The sequence below is a fragment of the Cnephaeus nilssonii genome (genome assembly GCF_951640355.1).
Source record: "Cnephaeus nilssonii genome assembly, chromosome: 11".
NCBI classification, from domain to species: domain Eukaryota; kingdom Metazoa; phylum Chordata; class Mammalia; order Chiroptera; family Vespertilionidae; genus Cnephaeus; species Cnephaeus nilssonii.
This window is the reverse complement of record NC_137082.1, coordinates 51,723,607-51,744,592: the sequence shown is the minus strand read 5'-3', so window position 1 is coordinate 51,744,592 and position 20,986 is coordinate 51,723,607. Positions and strand designations below refer to the sequence as shown.

At 40.5% G+C, this 20,986-nt stretch overlaps 1 protein-coding gene across 1 annotated transcript in view; it reads right to left on the bottom strand.

The window, feature by feature from the left end:
* Positions 1 to 20,986, bottom strand: part of ZNF407 (zinc finger protein 407) — a 398,590-nt gene that overhangs the window by 106,874 nt on the left and 270,730 nt on the right. The window lies entirely within an intron of this gene.

The following is a 20,986-nucleotide window of genomic DNA, read 5'->3' as shown; positions in this document are numbered from 1 at the left end:
TTCCCAGCCTGCCTCTGACAAGGGCTCTTAGAACTCAAACTAAAGATTTTCAACCCTTTTCATCCCATGACACACATAAACTAATTACTAAATTTCTGTGGCACACCAAGAAAAAAAATTCTTTTGCCAATCTGACCAAAATAAAAATAGGAATAATTTTGATTCATTCACATCAGATGGCTATTGTTGTGTTGACTGTTGTCATTTTTTATTTGACAATTTAAGGGAAAAGAGTTCAGTGCCCCTCAGTAACTACTCAGGCACTGCATGTTGTAAAAATTCCTGTGCACAACGGTGGAAAATTGCTGACCTGGACTAATGTAAGACAGTTAGTGACAATATGCAAACACAGCCTCTCTCTTTCTTGTCACACTGGATCACCAAGCTTGCTTGTCATATAAATACCTATTGTTAATTAATAACCATCATAACAGGGGGATGAATAAGCACCTAGTGTCAGCTCCTGTGCCTCCAGTGGCCCTCCACCTTGGAGCTGTCCCAGGTGGAGACCTGGCATGGTCATACAGAGGACAGCCTGACTCGGGATGAGCGGACTGTGGAGGCCATGGGGTGGAACGTCGCGGAGCGGATCTGGTACAGGTTTTCTGTGCCCAAGGCCAGTGCTTCTTAGTGCAGCCCAGCCCTCTTTACTTACAGCACTCACAGAGCAAAGGTACCAGAAAACTGCAGGTGGTAGAGTCCCCTGAATGTGTAGATATTCTTGGAATAACAGCTCTGCCCTTTGTTGACAGAGTAACAGGAAAATATCTGACGAGGATGCAGAAAGATCCGCTTCTGTGATGAAGAGGACCACAGCTGGAGTTCCCACCAGCTGGGAGAACTGCTCCAGATTCTGCCCCTGACTCTGCAGACCTGCCACGTGTTCCACCTACTAGACTCACCCTTGCTCACTGACACTGCAGCGAGAAAACAAAGCTATTACTATTCTTAACTAGCAGTTTATTAGGCCTGGCAATTCCTGTATTATTTCCTTATGGAAAAAACTAGGCATTAAGAGTCATCAAAGACAATCACTGATCAAGTGGAGAAATCAAAATGATCAGAATAGACTCATTTCAATGCAGGAAGCACACTTAGATGAGGGACAATGTAAGCAACGAATCCTAATCATCAATGAAAGAAGGATGACTTTGAAGACAGAGTATTTTGTTTTAGAGAAGGGTGTATCCCACACAAAAATAAACCAACATCTCTTAGTACCCAAATGGCATGTGGAACCCTAATAATCAAGGGACTATTACTGAAGCAAGCAGAGAATGGAGTGAATATTAAAAAGGCTTAGAGGCTTTTTATTTAAAAATATAGACTAAAGTGAGAAAAAGTGCTGTGGAACTTGATATATACACATATATTTTTACTTATGCTATCTATATACTATATACATTTAAGTATAGTACATCTGTGTATATGTATTTAAACTGTCTGTTTTACACACACACATAAGAAACATTAAATATATGTAAAAAAGAACAGATACATTGCCTACATCTCATGGGTAACTGTATTTGTATGCTGTCAAAATCTACTCTTCCACATCTAATGCTGTGCAACATAAAATTTTTTAATATATTGAGATAAGAAGCTTTTCTCACTTACAAAACCGAACTATTCCAATCCAAGCCCAAAAAGTAAAAGCTATAACATATTATGTCACCATCATTTAAAGGAGAATAACTACAAAGTAGGGGCAAACAGTCCTTATACTTGAGAATATCACGCAACATACGGTAAACATGCAGCAATGTCACAAGATTCATCAAATAATAAACAGACTGGACTCCTTCTGCTAAATAATTCTGAATGATATTTAGCCCAAAAGTGACTCTTCCAGAAAACAGAACTTTTGGCTAGAGATTGGAATGGCATCACCAAAGTGGCTGGCTCATCAAGGACAGGTCGTGCAGAAATCAGGTGATTTGGATAGCATTCCAAGCAGAGTCATGTCTAGATCCCCAGGAAAAAAGCAGCAGTTGATCCAATTGGGCACGTAATCTTTATGAGTGGGGGACTGATATGTGTTCAGGTTGACACTGATGGTAAGGTACAGATTGTGTTTATGACCATGTTCATAGAATGGAAGACTGAGTCTTATTAAGATGACAATACTCCCCAGACTGATGTACAGAGTATATGCAATTCTTGTCAAAAGCCCACCTGTATTTTTTATAGAAATTGAAATGCTAATCCTACAGTTCATACAGAAACACATGAGACCTAGAGAGTAAAAACAATCCTACAAGAGAACTAAGTTGGAAAGCTCACTCTTTCTCATTTCAAGCTTATTACGAAGCAACAGTGATGAGGACAGTGCGGGACAAGGACCAGGGCAGACACAGGCGCTCCTCGCAGGGATGGGGCAGTGCTCCAAGGGAAGGCAGGTGACCCAGCACAAAGATGCAGGTGCCTGGTGAGGACCAGGGACTCATGAAGTGCTGGCTGGACCACAACCTGCATGAACTGTGTCTATGCAAAGGCATTTTAAGTCACAAGGAGATTTCAGATTAAATTTTGAATATAACACATTGAAAATCTTGAGGCAGCTTACTATCTAACATCTATCTATCTATCTATCTATCTATCTATCTATCTATCTATCTATCTATCTACCTATCACTTACCTATCTGTTATCAACTTACCTATCATCTATCTATCTATCTATCTATCTATCTATCTATCTATCTATCTATCACAGCCAAAATTAGCAAAAGATTCAACCTTGGAGCTAATTTTAGGGTTTCTTAAAAAAGCATGTAGCAAAGAAATATTTTATTCAGTTCAAAGGCAATGTGTTTTAAAATAATAAATATAAAACCATGAGTACTTCTAAACTCCACAAAAATACTTGTCAGTACTACATATACACTTACTGCCTATTAAGACAAAAAGTATAAATTAATTCTATTTTCTTTAACTGAAGTAGAAGAAGCTTAAAAATAATTCTACTGTTGTTTTCCTCTTTTGATTATCTTATGTTGATTATTTTTTGAGAGTACCACTGAAGTTATTGAATAAACATACATTCACGTATGTAAAGATCCATGTCCAACAATGGATACAGTCAGCCTCCCTCCTACTACTGCCCATGCTGCCCAGACCGCCCCCAGTGGGCCAGGGAAGTACAATTCATGACTTCTTACCAGTCTTTGGGAGAAGTAAAATCGACCTTTTCAAGCCATAAATATGCTGTATATTCTTTTCCCCCAACTTTGTACATAAATTTGTTAGCATAACGCCTCAGCACCTTGCTTCTTTTCACCTAACAGCGAGCGAGGTGTGGGGTTATTTCCCCATTAATACATGCGAGCGTCCTGATGCCTCTCTCCTCTTGCTTCTACCCCTCCCCTCTCCTCTACCCTCATCTTCTCCTTTTTAATCGCCGTGCAGTATTTCACAGTAAGGATATAGTGTAATCTACTTTACTGATCCTCCAATGATGGGCATGTAGGTTGTTTCCAATCATCTGTGGGTACAAACAAGGCTGCGGTGACTGAGCGTGTTATAACATTTTCCATTCCTCAGATGCCAAGAGAATCTCATGATGCCAAGTGGAACTGCTTCAAGTGTCAACAGGCATATGCTTTTGTGATTTTGATAAATTCTGCCAAATTGCCCTCCAGAGAAGTTGTAGCAATTTACACGTCCACCAACAATGTTTGAGAGAGCCTGTTTCTGCACATTCCTGCCAATGCAGTGTTACCAAACTTTAGATTTTTTGCCAATGTGGTGGGTGAAGAATGATAGCTCACTGGAGTTTCGATTTTTAATTTCTAAAAGTTTCAATTTGCACTTCTCTGTAATGAATGAATCTTTTTAAATGTGGAAATGCCATATGTATTTTCTAAGTACTGTCTATTCATATTTTTATCTTTTTCTACAGGGTTGTTATTCTCTTATTCATTAAGAAGAGGGACTCTATGACAAAGTCACAAATTTTTTTCCTTAGTTTCATTTTTTTCCTTTGACTTTGCTTATGCTATCTCTGAAAAGCAGTTTTTTATTTCATTCATCTTTTGTTCTGGCTTCTTTACTTGGAGGTTATAAAATAATTGCCTTAGACTTGGTTCTATGACTTGTATAGTTATACCATGTTCCATTAAACATTAGATCCATTTGAAAAGTATCCTAGAGCATAGTATAAAATGTGAATCCAGACTGCCAGCCAGATCTCTCACTACCAGTTATTAAAGACGGCCTATCTTTCCCTCAGACTTGAAATGGCACCTTCATCATGTTATTTATTTGAAGCTAATTCTGGACTTTTTTTTTTTTAAGTCCTCACACAAGGATATGTTTTTATTGATTTTCTACTTTGAAGGGAAGGAGAGAGAAGGAGGGAGAGGGAGAGGGAAGGAGGGAGAGGAGGAGGGAGAGGAGAGCGAGAGGGAGAAGGAGAGGAAAAGAGGGAGAGGGAGAGGGAGAGGGAGAGGGAGAGGGAGAGGGAGAGGGAGAGGGAGAGGGAGAGGGAGAGGGAGAGGGAGAGGGAGAGGGAGAGAGATTTCAAAGAGGAAGAGAGAGGGAGAGAGAGAGAAACATCAATGATGAGAGAGAATCATTGATTGGCTGCCTCTTGCACACCCCACACTGGGGAGCAAGCCCACAACCGGGACATGTGCCCTTGATCAGAATCGAACCTTCAGTTAGCAGGCTGATGTTCTATCCACTGAGCCAAAAGGGCTAGGACTGGACTTTTTATTATAGGTGTCCCTCAGAGATATTGCAGTTCATTTCCAGACCACTGCAATACAGCAAATATCACAATAAAGCGAGTCACAAAATTTTTGGTTTCCCAGTGCATGTAAAAGTTATATTTACACTATACTATAGCCTATTAAGTATGCAATAGGGTTACTTATAAAACCAATTCACATACCTTAAATAAAAAATACTTCATTGCTAAAAATGCTAACCCTCATCGGAGCCTTCAGTGAGTTGTAATTTTGTTGCTGATGGAGGGTCTACTTCCAGTTTATAAAAAACGCAGTGTCTGTGAAGCGCAATAAAGCAAGGTGTGCCTGTAGGTCTGCTGGCCTGTCCATGCAGGTGCCAATCTATCGCATGAACCATGCTGCAGGAGGGTCACCTCTGGTAGAGTGCACACGCTGCGCTGCTTTCTCCCCCAGATCACACATACTACCCCAGCCCCATGTCACTACTGTGGTCCTGAGCTGGCGTGGCAAACATCTTGAGTTGACCACAGGACTAGAGAGACCTGAGCCAATAATAAATTACCATCATTAAGACACAGGCCATTTCTAAGTATTTATTAGTATGTACCATTTTAGCCTGTTGTGTGTATAAATTGATGTAAAAAATTCTAAAAATTCTACATAAAGAAATATGTTAATTTTGTTTAACACTTTGGTTCCCATACTTTCTGATCAAGGAACACTTTTTGTTGTTCAGTCTCATAAGGCTTCATAAGGGTTAAGGGGAATGACATTAAATATGTATAGAATATACGGTAGGTACTAAATTCACTTTTTATTATTACTACCAGTCTTTCTGTTAAATGCAAACAGTTCAACTATCTGGATCATTACTAGCAATTTTCTCACTGATTATAGAAAGCAATTTCAATTCATTTGAGTAAAAATAGATGCCTGAAAGTTATATAGTGTATGTATGTGTATATGTTTGAAAATGCAATTTATTCCTGCCTGTTCAGAATATACTCTTTGAGCTTCTGTCCTTCAAAATACCTGCCCTGTAGTTAAGTGTATCAATACTACTCACTATAGTACACATTTATCCAAGAGTTCAGTGGAAAGGGATTTCTGCCATATCTTTATAACGTGAATATAAAGTAAGTGACAATTAAAAAAAAAAAGCTTTATATAAATTAAACTTGAGAAGTTACCACATTTTTTTTTTTAACCAGCAGTATTTAATTACAAATTTCCTGAGCATGAAACCAGTCTAAAAAGCCTGAGACTCTCTGTGGGAGAGAGAAACACACAGCTGCTCAGTCACTGCAGGCTGGAAGAAAGTCTCCAATGTACAAGCTCAGGCCTTGTTCCCCTTCACATAGCACAGTCCAGGATACACAGTCCTCTACCACCTACATTTGCACTAACAGGGCCATGAGGAAAGAGCCGGATAATTTCAGATTACCAATCTGTGCTATTTAAATTTAAAACTGGATACGAGCTATCTATACTAATAAGAGAGAAATATGGTAATTGACCATCACTCCACGACACCCACAGCCAAACAGGAGGGAATATGCAAATTAGCAGGACAAAGATGGCGGCAACCACAGAGCCAGCCGGAGCAGGTGGGAGGCTTGGGTCACCTCCAGCGATGGAGGAAGCCAAGCTTCCCGCCCGCCAGGGCCAGCCGCCAAAGGAGGGGTCTGTGGGCAGCGGCCATGGAGAAGGCCAGAGCGAGCGGGAGGCTTGGGTTGCCCCTGACGATCCAAGCTTCCTGCCCACCCTGGCTGGCCGCTGAAGGAGGGGCCTGTGGGTGGCAGCCACGGGGCTGGCCTGAGCTCGCGGGAGGCTTGGGTTGGCAGGGCCGGCTGCCAAGGGAGAGGCCTGCAAACGGCCCTCAGCCCCTCACCCAGGCTGGCCATGCCATCATCGGGGTGAGGGTTCCCGCTGGGGGGCGTGGCCAGCTTGCAAACAGCCATCAGCCCCTCACCCAGGCTGGCCAGGCACCCCAGCGGGGACCCCCACACTGAAGGGGGTGAGGCCAGCCTGAAAACATCCCTCAGCCCCTCACCCAGGCTGGCCACACACACACCCCCAATGGGGACCCTCACCCCATGAGGGCAGGGCTGGCCTGCAAACTGCCCCAGCCCCTCACCCAGGCCAGCACCGGCCCCAGTGGGGACCTCCACCCCAATGGGGTGTGGCTGGCCTGCAAACCACCACAGGCCCCTCGCCCAGGCCGCCCTACTCCCCAAGGGAACCCCCACCCTGATCCGGGATACCCTTCAGGGCAAACCAGCCAGCCCCCACCCATGTACCAGGCTTCTAGCTATACTAATAAAAGGGTAATATGCTAATTAGGCTGGGAGACCTTCCAGGAGACCTTCCGGACGTTCTTCTGGACAAAGCCATGGTGGCGGGGCTAAAGTAGAGGCTGTTAGGGGCCAAGAGGGGAGGGTAGTTGTGGCTGATCAGGCCAAGATGGGACGGCAGTTGTGGGTGAGCAGGCCAGCAGGGGGGGCCAGTTGGGGGTGAGCAGGCCATCAGTGGGGGTCAGTTGGGGGTGATCAGGCCAGTGAGGGGGCAGTTGGGGGTGAGAAGGCTGGCAGGGGGGCAGTTGGGGATGAGCAGGCTGGCAGGGAGGGCAGGTAGGGGCGAGCAGGCCATCAGTGGGGGTCAGTTGGGGGCAAGCAGGCTGGCAGAGGGGCAGTTGGGGGTGAGAAGGCTGGCGGGGAGGGCAGGTGGGGGCGAGCAGGCCATCAGTGGGGGTCAGTTGGGGGCAAGCAGGCTGGCAGGGGGGCAGTTGGGGGAGAGCAGGCTGACAGGCAGAGTGGTTAGGGGCAATCAGGCAGGCAGGCGAGCAGTTAGGAGGCAGCAGTCCCAGATTGCGAGAGGGATGTCCGACTACCGGCAGTCGGACATCCCCCGAGGGGTCCCAGATTAGAGAGGGTGCAGGCCGGGCTGAGGGACACCCCCCACCCCTATGCACGAATTTCATGCACCAGGCCACTAGTACAAAAATAAAGAATTTCATATTCCTCTGCCTAAAATGGAGCATTCTGTCAACAATGTTTAGAAAATAGATGAATGTTATTTGGAATGCTGAGCTAAATGTATCACTGGAAGACAAAGGGATAAAAAGGTCATTTCAGATCAAGGAGGAATGATGGTTTATATAATAAATGGTGTTGAATCAACTGTCTACTACAAGGTAAAATAAGTTATAGTCTTATTGTCCTACACCATGCAAAAATAAATCTCCTTTGGATTTTAAGATAAACATAAGAACACTAAATTATAAAAGTGCTAGAAGAAAGTATTTCTAGAATCTTGGTTGAAAAGAGCTCTGCATTTCTCAGCTATAATTATCTGAGAGTTAGAAGGAAAAGGAACTTGTAAATACAGAGAAACAGGCACCAAGTGGTGCACTACTGATCGTCCTCTCTGCTCGAGTAAACCAGGTATGCAGGTGCCAGGTTGTGCTGCTGTCCCAGCACTCACGGTCATGCTCAGTGCAGCTGACACACATGTGCTCATGGAGAAGGGATGCGTGGCAGCCACAGCGCCAGCCTAGCCCATCAGGCAATCCCCAGGAGCAGGTCCCTGGGAGGCGCTTCCATAACAGAAGTGATTCAGCCTAATTACTGCTCTGGTTTATGTGGAAAGTCTGTGGTTACAAAAAAATTATGTACTGACTTATTATTTTCAAAATGGATTTATTCACCCTATTATTTATTGTCTACTCTATAAAATAATCATTAAAATGAATCATTTTTCATATGTCCTCAAAGTTAATATGATTTGATAGGAATGTAAGTCATGTATATCAATAACCTTAAAAAAAAAGGCTGGGCTTCATTAAGTGAAACCTCACTTTCAAACAGAGTTGAAAATTCCAGCTGTCACTTATAGGATTGCAACACTCCCCACCCCTTCAGTGATATCTTTAATTGAGGATGGCCTGAAAATATCTTGCTTTCCCACTATTCAAAATGCTCTGCTAACCTGAATGATTTTAAAACATCTAACCACACACTTACCAATGGATTCACCAGTGCCGCAGACTGGTTTATCAAACAGGAATTTTGCAGACTGTTACACTGCTCCTTGTGTCCTGACAGTAAGTATGTAATTCCCCACCTCTTCTTCACCATTCAAAGCCCCACATCCACATCCACAAGTTACTCCTCTACTCAATTTGTGCACATGGCGCCTACAACAGACAAAAGCCATGACCTGCTTTCAACCTAATGAGCTACTTCTTACCTCCCACTCTACTGGAAAACAATGAATAGCAAGGGAGGAAATTGGAGGCAGTGGCACTGAGCTTTGTCTCTGTTAGAAACCCATATTATTTAGTGAAAACTGCGCATTTCAAAAACAGCCACCTGCACACACTTTGTGTAGTGAAAAAATAAGAATTGCAAAATGCACCTGCGCAGGACTCAGGCTGCCCTACAGATTGTGGGAAGGGAGGAGAGCCACTGGCAAGTGCAGACCCTAGATCTTTTTTATTTTAAATTTTATTTTATTGTTTAAAGTATTACATACAGACCCTAGATCTTGATGTCTCCTGGTTCTTCTTCTCCAGCCCAAAGAGAAAAAATACATTTCTTAACTATTTTCCTTCTTAATATACTGATATGTCATTAGTCTAGAAAAAGAGGAAAAGAGCAACTTAGAGAAAGTAGCACAACCTCATAGACTTTCACCTGGCACCAAGTCAAAAGGCCGAATGAATGCTCATATAAGTGAAACCACTGAGTAAGCTGAGCAAAGATCAGGTGCCTTACACTAGTGCTTTTGAGAAACTAATGCCCCCAGTCTCAGGTAGAAATGTGCAGCAGTTATTATCGTTGCCTATCCTTTAACGAATAGAAATATTCCAGCATACTTTGTCCGGCATGATCTCTACAGGGCTCTGGGGAAAAGGCCTTGCTGACCATGTTTCACACACTTCAGTTAAACAAAATTACATGTTTCTCTATGATAGGAATATTGTGAATCTTTAACATGCTGCTCATTATGAGCCCGAAGAAGTGGAAAAGGGTGAAATATATAGAGTGCTCATCAAACTTATCTGACCACAAAAATAATTTCCAAGGTTGAGCTGACACATCGCTTGAAGCTTGTGACGTGTGAAAACCTGAATGCCCTGCACAGCCTTCTCCTCTTCCCACTAACTGCCCAGTGTGCCCAGCGCTGGTGAGGTTCTCCTCCCTGCTTCTGGGCCATGATGTTAAGAATGGACCTCTGAGATACACGCCCTCCTTGTCTCTGGAGTGCGTGTCATCCTCTCTCTTTCTGTTAAAACTCATTAAACTGGGCAAAGTGAGATGCTGAAAACCAGGAAGGCATGTGGATGAGAAGCCTTACAGAAAAAGTATGAGAAAGTGCAGCCTTGGCCACCTTCTCTGTCCCAGCAATCATTCAAATCGCATTTGTGAGAGAGGCTAAGGAGGGCAAAAAGGTGCAGACACATCACGGGGGCCTAAACTACACAGACGTGCATCCACAAAACTTTGAGTCACCTCCAAAAAATATTACTTGACAAATCAAGTTTTATGTATCTCTGATGTGTGTATATATACATATGAAAATATACTGTAGCTTCTTCTAGCAGAAGTGGGGAACCTTTTTTCTCCAAGGGCCATTTGGATATTTATAACATCACTGGTGGGCCACACAAAATTATCAACTTAAAAATTAGCCTGCTATATTTGGTCAAACATTTAATTAACTCACCCCTAATGCCTTGGCAGGCCCAGACCAATTGATTTCGTGGGCCAGATGTTCCCCACTGCTCTAGTGGAAGCCTCTGCAAATTTAAGGTGATATAAGTAAAAGTGTTCCTAATCCAAAAACATGTTTCACAGACCCTGGTTTTACTTGAGACAATCTAATAAAGTTAGAGAGAAAAATAAAAAAGCTGGATTTCTAACACCAGCCACTTTTGGCATCTGCACATACTAGCGTAGCTCACCAGTTTTGCAGGCAACCACATAAATCACACTGGCACACAGGCTCCAGGTCTGGTAGGGGCAGGGAAGGGAATGCCTGAGACTGTAAATGCTTCTTCAGTGCCAAGCAGACACCGCACCCGCACAAATGGGCAGGAGAGGAACCGGCTGGCACTCCACCTGTGCAGGTTAGAGTGCAGAGGTGCAGCTCAGGACAGAAGGGTTATTATTCAGATCCTCGGTCAATATTTCTGCTCCAAGGCCCATGGGACAGGGCACTTCCCTATCTTTCAAAGTCTTTTTAAAGAATCCTTCCCTGGCTCTAACTCTATTCCTTGCAAAGCTCTCCGAGTTAAGTAAATAGTTGCCTGATAGTACATTTAAAATGCATACTTTATTTATTTTGTTAGACTGAGTCCTATCAAGGAGCATTTAAACCCTTTTATAATTCTAAGCTGATATAATCACATTTGAAGAAAAAGTTAATAGAGAAGCGTCACTAAATACGAAAGAGCACTGAACACATTTAATCATCTGCATTTTTATAAAACTGCTCACAGAACTCACTTAAAAACACTAACTGGTTCATTTCAGTGCCTGCACACAATGCCCCTGTGTCCGGGTGAGTCTCTCGAATGTCTTGTTTTAAAGGAATATATAGTACTCCCGCAAGATGTTTTCCCATTTCTATTCTCTCCCACTCCTGAGGCCCTTGTTCTCCGTGATAAGGCAATCTCCTCCGGGATCGCAGCGCTGTAGTTTCCACCACGAGTGACAAGGACTCGACGTGAATAACTGCTGTGTGCAGGTTGTAATTATGTCAGCTGCAGTGTTGAACAAGGGGACTGATTAATGTGAGCCCCAGCCCAGGCGCAGTCCCTATCAGAACCTCTGCGCAGGCCGGCAGTGGGGACGGGTTAAAGCAGGAAGACACAACACGCGGAGCGCCCGTGATAGATGAATTGCTCCACAGTCTTCAGGCAGATGTTCCGGGACAGTATAATATACAATTACTCTGCCTTATCACTTTCCCAGGGACAATAAAGCTTCCTCCTCCTATAGCTCATGTGAGTGAAGGCAAAATCCGTTTTACTTTTACAATACTGACTCACTTATCACGGTGCCTTGATTGTGCTTTTACAGCTAAAGGAAACATGTATTCCAGTTTTAAACTACAAAAGCCCTTAAAAAGAAAACAGAAACCTGGTTTGGAGCCTCTTTCACATCAGAGCACACAATGTTTTAAGATTTTTTTGTTAAAAAGAGATGTAAGGAAGTTAATGTATATATGTGCATATGTAGTTGAAAACTAGTCCCCATAACTCAAGAAGATTTGGACTGTATAATCATTATATTCATAACATTTTTCAAAGGCCATACAGAAATCATTAAATTAAAAGAACATGTATTTAAAACATATATATGCTGATACCATCTACACATTTCTCAGGCACAGGCACTGGGGTGCCGGAATCTGATAGGACATATCCCAGTGACACGCTGGCTCGTTCTCCCCACTCCTGCTTGGGATCTCTGGGCCCGTCTTCGTTCAGAAAGCTGAGCTGGCCTAGAGAAGGTAGCAGCCTCGACCATTTTGATAACACGCTGCAGACAATGCTAAAACACACTCCCTTCAGGAACTGTGGTGACCACTTCTACTACCTATATCTGTACTTACAGAAATGATGCCAAACATTTGTGGCGAGATGTACAGAACTATCTCAATTTTCATTTTTAAAGTTAAAAACCAAGCTAACTCCAAAAATTGAGATGTAGGCATAACCATCTTGTGGTGACCGTGATTTATAATGAAACAAAGCAGCAAAAATTCCAATAGAATCAAACAAAGGAAAGCCACACAAATGTCAGTGACTGCTGAAAGCAGCACGCGTCAGCCTGTGAACAATCTATGACTTAGGTCCACTGTTTAGTGGCCAGGACAACTAACAAGACTCAGCGGTTGTCACACACCTTAAGTCCTGAAAACACATCATGTCCCTTTCACCCTAAGGAGGGACAGATTTGCCCTCACTTTTCCCATTATCACACTAACTCCAGCACCACCAGGATCCTTATTGCTGCCTTCTCTTGGTAGCACCGTTGTAGCAGAGTTACACATTTCTAGAAATATTGCAATTTGAAGGTGGTAGGGGTCAATCTAAAACAGTACAACAGAAGTTGTAGCACAGATGTACACAGAAAATGTAATTAGGACCATGGCTGGTGAAAGACCTACACCAAATTTACAATTATTTGTTGTAAGCCAGACAAAGGAAAGGTAGGTAAAGCAAATGGAATGGGCTATAAATATTGGTGGGAGTCAGGTGTCATCACAATAAATGGCTAATGATGTCACTAGAGTGGCCTGTTAGATTTACTAGTCTTAGAAAAACCTTGAGACATTAGCAAAAATTGTTTAGAATAAGTCATAGAAAAGATGTCACATTTTAGAAGACGACATTTACAATGAATGTGTGCTGAGTGGTTACACTGACTTGTTAGCTAGTGCCCAGCAAATTTCTGAATTACATGTAACAGTTAAAGTAATGTAGCATTTTGTGGAAATTCTTCATGTAAAGCAAATAAAATCGAAATGTTTGGTTGTGTGTGGCGGGGAGGGAAGAATAATACCATTATAGTCTCTATATTCTTGATTCAAAACTTTGAACATGACATGAGTGACAATTGGTGCTGTGCCATCCCCGCCAATGTGGAAACTTTGTTCTACCAGATGGACAGAAAGACCCAGCGATTCTGAAGCCCCATTCCCGTCTCCAGAGAGAGATACCATGGAGGGAGCATCGAGGCACGGCTCTGGTTCCCACACATCCACAAGTCCTGTAGGATTACTCAAAACTTCCTTGGTGCCCCTCATGCCTCACAACACCCCAACTTTCCATGCTTTTAGGTAAAATGTTGGCTCTTTCCCCTGGCAGGTAAGCATGTAAGTAAAATGTAGAGCAATCTTAAGCAAACTAATGAAAATAAACACACTTACACACACACACACACACACACACACACACACACACACACACACACTCTGCGCTTCCTCTATCCGGAGCTCTTCCTGCCACCATTTCCCCAGGGTTTTCACAGAGTAGCTGTCCAGTCAGAGCCCCTTCACTTCTCAGTTTCTGTTCCCATCACTTCCCCACAGTGGGTCTTCCCAGGAGAGCTGTGGCCTCTCGGTGACAAGCAGGCGGCCTGCACTGTCCTTCTGTCACTGCACACCTGATGTGGGAGGCTACCTCTCAGCCTCTCCTAAGGTGCTACTTGCCCTCTGCTTTTTCCACTTTCCACAATTTCCAAGGGAAATATTAATCACACCGATGCCTTCAAGTTCAACATAGATCAGTACTGAACATACCTGACAGGACTCTGTTTGGATAGCCTGTGGGCATTTCCAAAGTTTGAACACAATAAAGGTGAAGTCTGGTCCAAAGTACACTCATTTTCCTCCTCCAGGAGTGAGGACCTCTCAAGTGGCAGTGTGGTTCTCACCTCAGCCCTGCTCTGCAGTAAGGAACAAATTACAAACTTTCCCCAAAAGATAATAAATTCAGGAGAACTTCTTGCCATATAGATGTTCTCACAAACACAGTACTTCTCAAAATAGGAAAAAAAATCAACCAAAAGTTTGTGCTACGTTCTCTTAATTGAGAAAATAAAGACGTAATGATGTAATCTTGTTTTTACAGACATTCTTAGGGAAAAGCAAAACAGAAACACACGCTACCACCTCAAGGGCCTCAGCTCATCCCATTAAAGGGAGCTCACGGTGGAGACGCCACACTGGGCTAGATGCTGCCCTCACTCCCTGTGCCCCACACACCGCTGCGTCACCCCATCCTAAATGGTCCCACTTTGCCTTCTTTCTCTTTCTTCCACAATTATACAGGCCTGGAGAGGCAATACTTCAGAATATGTTGAAACAAATGATCTGAAAATAAAATGAAATAACAAATATATTGCATTCTCAATGAACTAATGACAACTGGTCACATGCTCTGATTTACTTCAAATCTACTTTATTCTGCTTTGTTCTCTTCCACACCCACAGCCAGGGGTGAAACCCACCCACACAGGAAAGGGCAAGCCTGACTTTCGCTCACTGCTGCCAGCCCTCCTGGCAATGACAGAATTTTCCTAACGAGCACATGGCAGGAGCCTCCAATGACAGGAGATATAGATAGTTACACAGTCAAGTGTTTTGTTGTGTGATAATAGCTCTAGTGTCTGAGGAATAACTTATTATGCAACAGACTATTGCCCCAAAAAAATATTTTCTATTTTTTTCATCTCTAAGGCCTTCTTTTCTAACATAATATATACAGATATATCTAACTACCACCCAAGGGACTGTCCATAGTAATTCCTTGTAGAAAGACCATCCCCAAAGATAGCTTTGGTCCTTTTATAATGACTGGATTTGGGATTCGAGGAGAGCAGGTTAAATAAACATGTTTATCTGCTTCTACTTTAAGAGATAGCACAGGGAGTGTGTGGTCACTTTGTGTTCAAATGGGTTTCCTAATTAATCTGTGATCCCAAAGCTTATTTCAGCTCCATCAACCAACAAAACAACTTACTTGTTCTGATAAACAAAAGGAATTATCTTAGATTTTTTTATCCTTTTAAAAATATCTGAACGAATTCACAATTTTTAATGCTATGGAATCTATTTGTCTTCAATTCTACAGATTCTTTTTACTTAAATGAGTTTTGTTAGATGAGCATTTACCAACATTAACTAAAGGCCTGACAAACATGTGCTGTGTCAGGACAGACTTCAGGCTGAAACCAAAGTTTTAAGAAGCCCATGTGCTTGGGTGTTACAGAATACAAAAGAAAAGTATGGGTAAGGCATGTTATGTATGACAATCAATTAGACACACACAGTATGGAAAACACAGAACCAAATCAAAACCATGATTAGATTAAAAATGAAATTCACTAAAGGAATGGTCAGAGAAAATGAGAAGATACTTATTCAGAAAGAATTCAATTTCTGCTGAAACATAGAAACATTCGGGGGCAGGGGGAGAATTACATTTATAAACAGCTACTTTCATAATTCATTATAGAAAACCTGAAGATACAATTATGTCATTTTGTAAGGGACACTCTCAAAAAATCCAACCTAAACTTACCAGAAACAACACTCCACTAGAAAGACAGCCCAACTCCACAATGTCGCTTTGACACATGCCAGCAGCCCCTCAGAGGCAGCATCTCTGCTTCAATGACCAAACCAGCTTCCCTCAGCACCGCCACACTGACACCTGCCTGTGGCTGGCTGAACTGTGGTGGGGACAGCAGGAGGGGCAGTTCAGGAGCAGGTACTGCCCACACCACACACCACACACGGACACACTGCCTTCAAAAAGAAACTCCACAATCTGAAGACAGCCTTGGAATCATCATGATTTGCAAATTAACTGGATTTTTAGGCTAGCACATTTGTTTTTTATTCTGCTAACTGGATTAGTAGTTACAATAGAGTAGAGTATAAAGAGATGATATAATTGAGATAAACAAAATAGTATTGACTTGCACTTTAAATGACAAAAATAGTGTGTGTTTTTTAATTTATCTTTCTTTTTTGGGGGGGAGGGAACACAGGAGTACTACTCTCCCAGCTAATTTAGATTTTACAAGTGTTAACAACCACAGTCACCATGCTGCTATTAGACCCTCAGACCTGTCCATCTCAGAGCTGAGAGTCAGAACACCGATTTCACACCCCACACCCTGACAACCACATTTCTGCTCCTGTTTCTATGAGTTTAACCTTTTATTAATTTTATTTTTAAGATTCTACATATAAATGATATCATGCAGTATTAGCCTATCTCTGGCTTATTTTGCTGATAAAATAGTATGATTTAAAGTTTATTCTGATATAACTAGGCTTGAGGCATCATTTGATTACCCAAAAGAAATAAATGCTACCTCTGACTCTTCAGAACAAGAAATGGGTGCTGTTTGTTGGTTATATATGATTTCACTTCTCTACCTTGGTATCTATGATGCTCTACTACCCAGACAAACATCCATTTTTCCTCCTTGTCATTATTTGGCCAAATGCAAGTTTGTTCTATCCACTGTTTCCCCTGGTACAACTTGGGGACCTGCCTGCACAGGAAGCCAAAGGAAAACTGAAACTCTCTAAAGAGATCACCCAAAAGCAGAAAGTCTCCCCTGTGGAGTCCGTCTCCCTAGCTCAGGATGCTGATGACACCCTGGCAGACAAGGACACAGATCCTACTGCACACTGAATTCTTGCTGCCACAACACCTAAAACAGCTGACCTTACAGGCTCATGCATGAGACACATAAGATGTTCACACAGCAAATTAAAATGGATATTATCTAAGACCTGCAAAATTTTCATAACTGAGACACTTTATAGAAATATATGTTTGAGAAAGTAATACAAACTTTTAAAAGGGAAGTAAAGAATTTTTACAAGCACAGTTTTCTGGTATTACATCTTAAAACTATCTCCACAATGCTTCCAGCACCATGCAAAGTTAAGATAGAATTCAATCAAATTAAAAGTATCGTTAGACAAAACATTTCTAGGACACAAATAGTTGTGACGAACAGCTAATTCTACCTATGGCACTTATACGTATGGAAACCTATTGAATTCAATTATAAAAAATACTAGACAAAATATTTAGATGTTAGAAAGTATCACAAAAATCAAATTTCTATTTCGATACCACACCTGGATTCAATGTTACACTCACCCAAAAAAGGAAAGAATATTGTTCATGAGATCAAAACCTAGTATCAATGACTTCTATGGTATACAATGGCAAGAGCTAAGTAAACCAAAAAGTAAGGGAAAAAAACTAAAGAGTATTTCCTACAAGTTTAGCAAAACAACAAAGTAAACCTTTAATGAGGCAGGAATTATAGATTTTATTCCTCAGCTATATAATATATTTCCATTTGGGGTTATAATTTCAAGTAATTAAAATGAGAATAAAATTAGTGAATAAAATGAAAAGGAGACTAGTAAAAAAAAAAAAAAAACTTTTTAAAGAGTGTATGTATGGTTGGAAGTACTAAGGCTGTTATGCAGTTGAGAAAAATCTGACCCAAAGCAGAGTCTTAAAGAGATGAGCTTACTCCAAGGTCAATCAAAGTGATACAATAAATAAAGGATCAAATGGCCAGAGTTTGGCTTGAAATTTTAGTTTTCTTTAATTTACAAAATGACAAAGTGCAGCATACAATTATCCTTAATATTTTTAATACTGCAGGTAGTAATTTGTGCTACTTTTTGTGACTTCTCAGTCATTTACTATTTAATATGCATTTATTGTATTTCCCCCATAAATACTAAATAAAAAATGGAAGCCAATGAGAAGATTATTCATGTAAAAGAAAGTTCAATTAGGGCCACCTACTATTATGTGAAAGCCAGTGCCCTCGGTGAAATAGTGTACAGTTTGATATTAATAAATCTACAGGGAAACAGATTCACATTATTAGAGAGGGTACTTACAACATATTAAAGCTTTTATATTTCTCATTAATATAGAAGTGACAATACATAGCAAAGGGAAATAAAAATATAGAAAATGTTAGATTGCTTCCATTTTAATGTAGAAACAAATCTAATGAATTTGCTGCATAAATAATATAGGACAGTTGCTATGAATCTCAATTTGTGCTTTGAAATTATAATGAATAATAATTAATGGTGAAAAAATTTTGGAGTAATGATAAAATATACTGAGTTGTAATTGATTAGATGTTTGAATATTTTAGACAGTAAAAGCTTGGGAAAGGGGTACATGTTTACATCTAAATAGAATGAAATGTCATTGCCTAAATTAATAATGCAAACTTGAAAAATAGCTCCAGGTTCAAAAGACCAATTATAAAATTCTTTTGTAAACAAATCTATATCCACATTTTTCATAAATAGTTATTACTACTAGTATTTGTGCACTAATGTTCAATTTATAAAATGAAAAAATATATTTTCAAATGAAATTTAAATAATACTGCATTTTCTAATGATGGTTACTTACCTGAAAATAAGTGTTAATAATGGCAAAGATAAGGATACTCTATAGGAATCACTTTTATGTATATATATTAAACAAATAAGAATCTAAGTGGAAAAAATTAATTAAATATTTTAAGTAATAAACTATTATGGAAAGGTATCAATAACACAAATATGACCTAATCTTCTTAGCAAAGGTGTTCATCTTATAGATATTTTCATCTTATAGATATTTTCATTCTACAGAAATCATATATATTCAAATTTACTTGGTCCTGTGAGAGAAGATGTTTTCTTATTGTTGTGAGGTAAGTATGGTAAGCATTTTTTTATGCTATGCAGCCAAAACAATCTTTTTGAACTTAATTATCTGCTCATTTTTAAATATTTTGCTTATCAACAAGAAAACAAAGGTCTCTGTTGTAAATTCCACATTTCATTCATAATCCCTAACTTCAGAAGCATTCATATATTTGCAAGTTTTCTGTACTTTTGTTCACTAAAACAAACCTAATCATATGTACCCAGAATAATAAACTCAAATGAACAAAAATTGTTCAAACTCTTGTTTCAATAATAATTATTTAAAATTTTTAAATATAAAATCACCCTTTTATCAGGGATTGTAAGCATTTCAAAAGGAAATGTGGTAGATATGACTAGATTTAAATATCCTGAGTACTGATTCATGGGACAGGCACAGTATTCTTAGAAAACATATCCTCTTTTCACTGCGTGCACATAGAAGTCTAACACAGCTAACAGAGATGAGTTCTGCTGGCTCAAGTGCATGTCTCAATGGAAGTGTTGCTATTTCAGGGAGATCACATGGATAGGGAAAAGTAATACAACCTCAACCTTAGCAAAGGTATAACATAATTTCAAAGAGGAAACCTGAAATATTTTGAAATATATTTATGCAAATAAAGACTTGAGTTGACTAAAACACAGTCCTAATCAGCAAAACAAAATTCAATTCCAGCCTTTGTAGTAATACTATCAAAATCCTTAAATCATACTTCTAGCAATTTCTTTAAAAAACAAACAAACAGGGATAAGCACAAAAATCTAGATAGGTCTTTTTCTTTTCTCTTTTAATCCTCACCCAATATTCTCCCATTTTTCCAATATATATGGGGTCTGTACATGACCTTGTTTGAAATAATAGTTCTGCTACTTAAAAATAACAGCTTAAAAACCATAGTTATGCAAGATAAATTAAACATAAGGGTAGTTACAATTTAAATGTGAAATATAAAATTTACAATGAAAGAAACAGAAAAGCCCCAAACAACAACTCAAACCTTATGCTTAGAGTACAGACTAAAAAGTTATAATCCTAACAGTAGGAGTGATAATTAAGGGAAATTTTTATAACTTTCTAATTTCTTTTTTGTGTTTTATAGGGAAGGCAACTACATGGTATGACCTCTTTAATAAGAAAAAAGAGCCTCCAATAACATTTATTTTTTAAGAACTCAAGTTATAAGCATCTTAGAATTTCTGTGACTACCTCTAATAGGATCACCATTTTACCAAATTTCCATGAAACACCAATCTAGTGTTCAGCAAAGATGGAACTCATAAAATGTTGAAAGAATGAATAATTAATGAATGAAATATATCTGTAATATCTCTGTACTATTAGATGACCTCTAAAATAAAACTTAATGCAATAATGAGGATAATAATAGAGATTATGGCAATATATTTACTGAATGCACAAGCTACATCAAGAGACATACAAAAACCAGTCTTTTAAAGAGGGCTTCAGATCCAGAGTCATAGAAGCATTGAATAGACTGTCCAACCTATGAGGGAAGGTGGGGGGTTGAGGGGGTAGGAGATCAACCCAAGGACTTGTATGCATGCAAATGAGCATAACTAATGGACACAGACAGGGGGCGGGAGGGAAGGTGCGGGCATGTGCTGGGGGTTGGGGGGGGGGTGGCCAGGGAGAGGTCATTGGGGGGAAAAGGAGACTTATGTAATACATTAAAGAATTTAAACTTAAAAAAAATAAAGAAAAAATAAAGAGGGCATCAGGTTTAAGGTACAGATTATAATATTTAACAAAGGCAACTGGAAGAACCATTCTCAGCAAGTGTAACAGGCACCACAAGAGCTTCTGCTCCAGCATGAAGAAGGCCCTCCCACTACGCTTCAGGCTACAGTTTGCTGCTAAGCTCCTAAGGTAGATGTCACTCGCTGCCTGCACACCCTGTGGTGTCTCACAGACACCTCAAGAGTGCTGACTTCACTCACAGGCTCCAGGTGCAACGTCATCCCCATCTTATTGTCCCTCTGCCCTCTGTTCCTACAC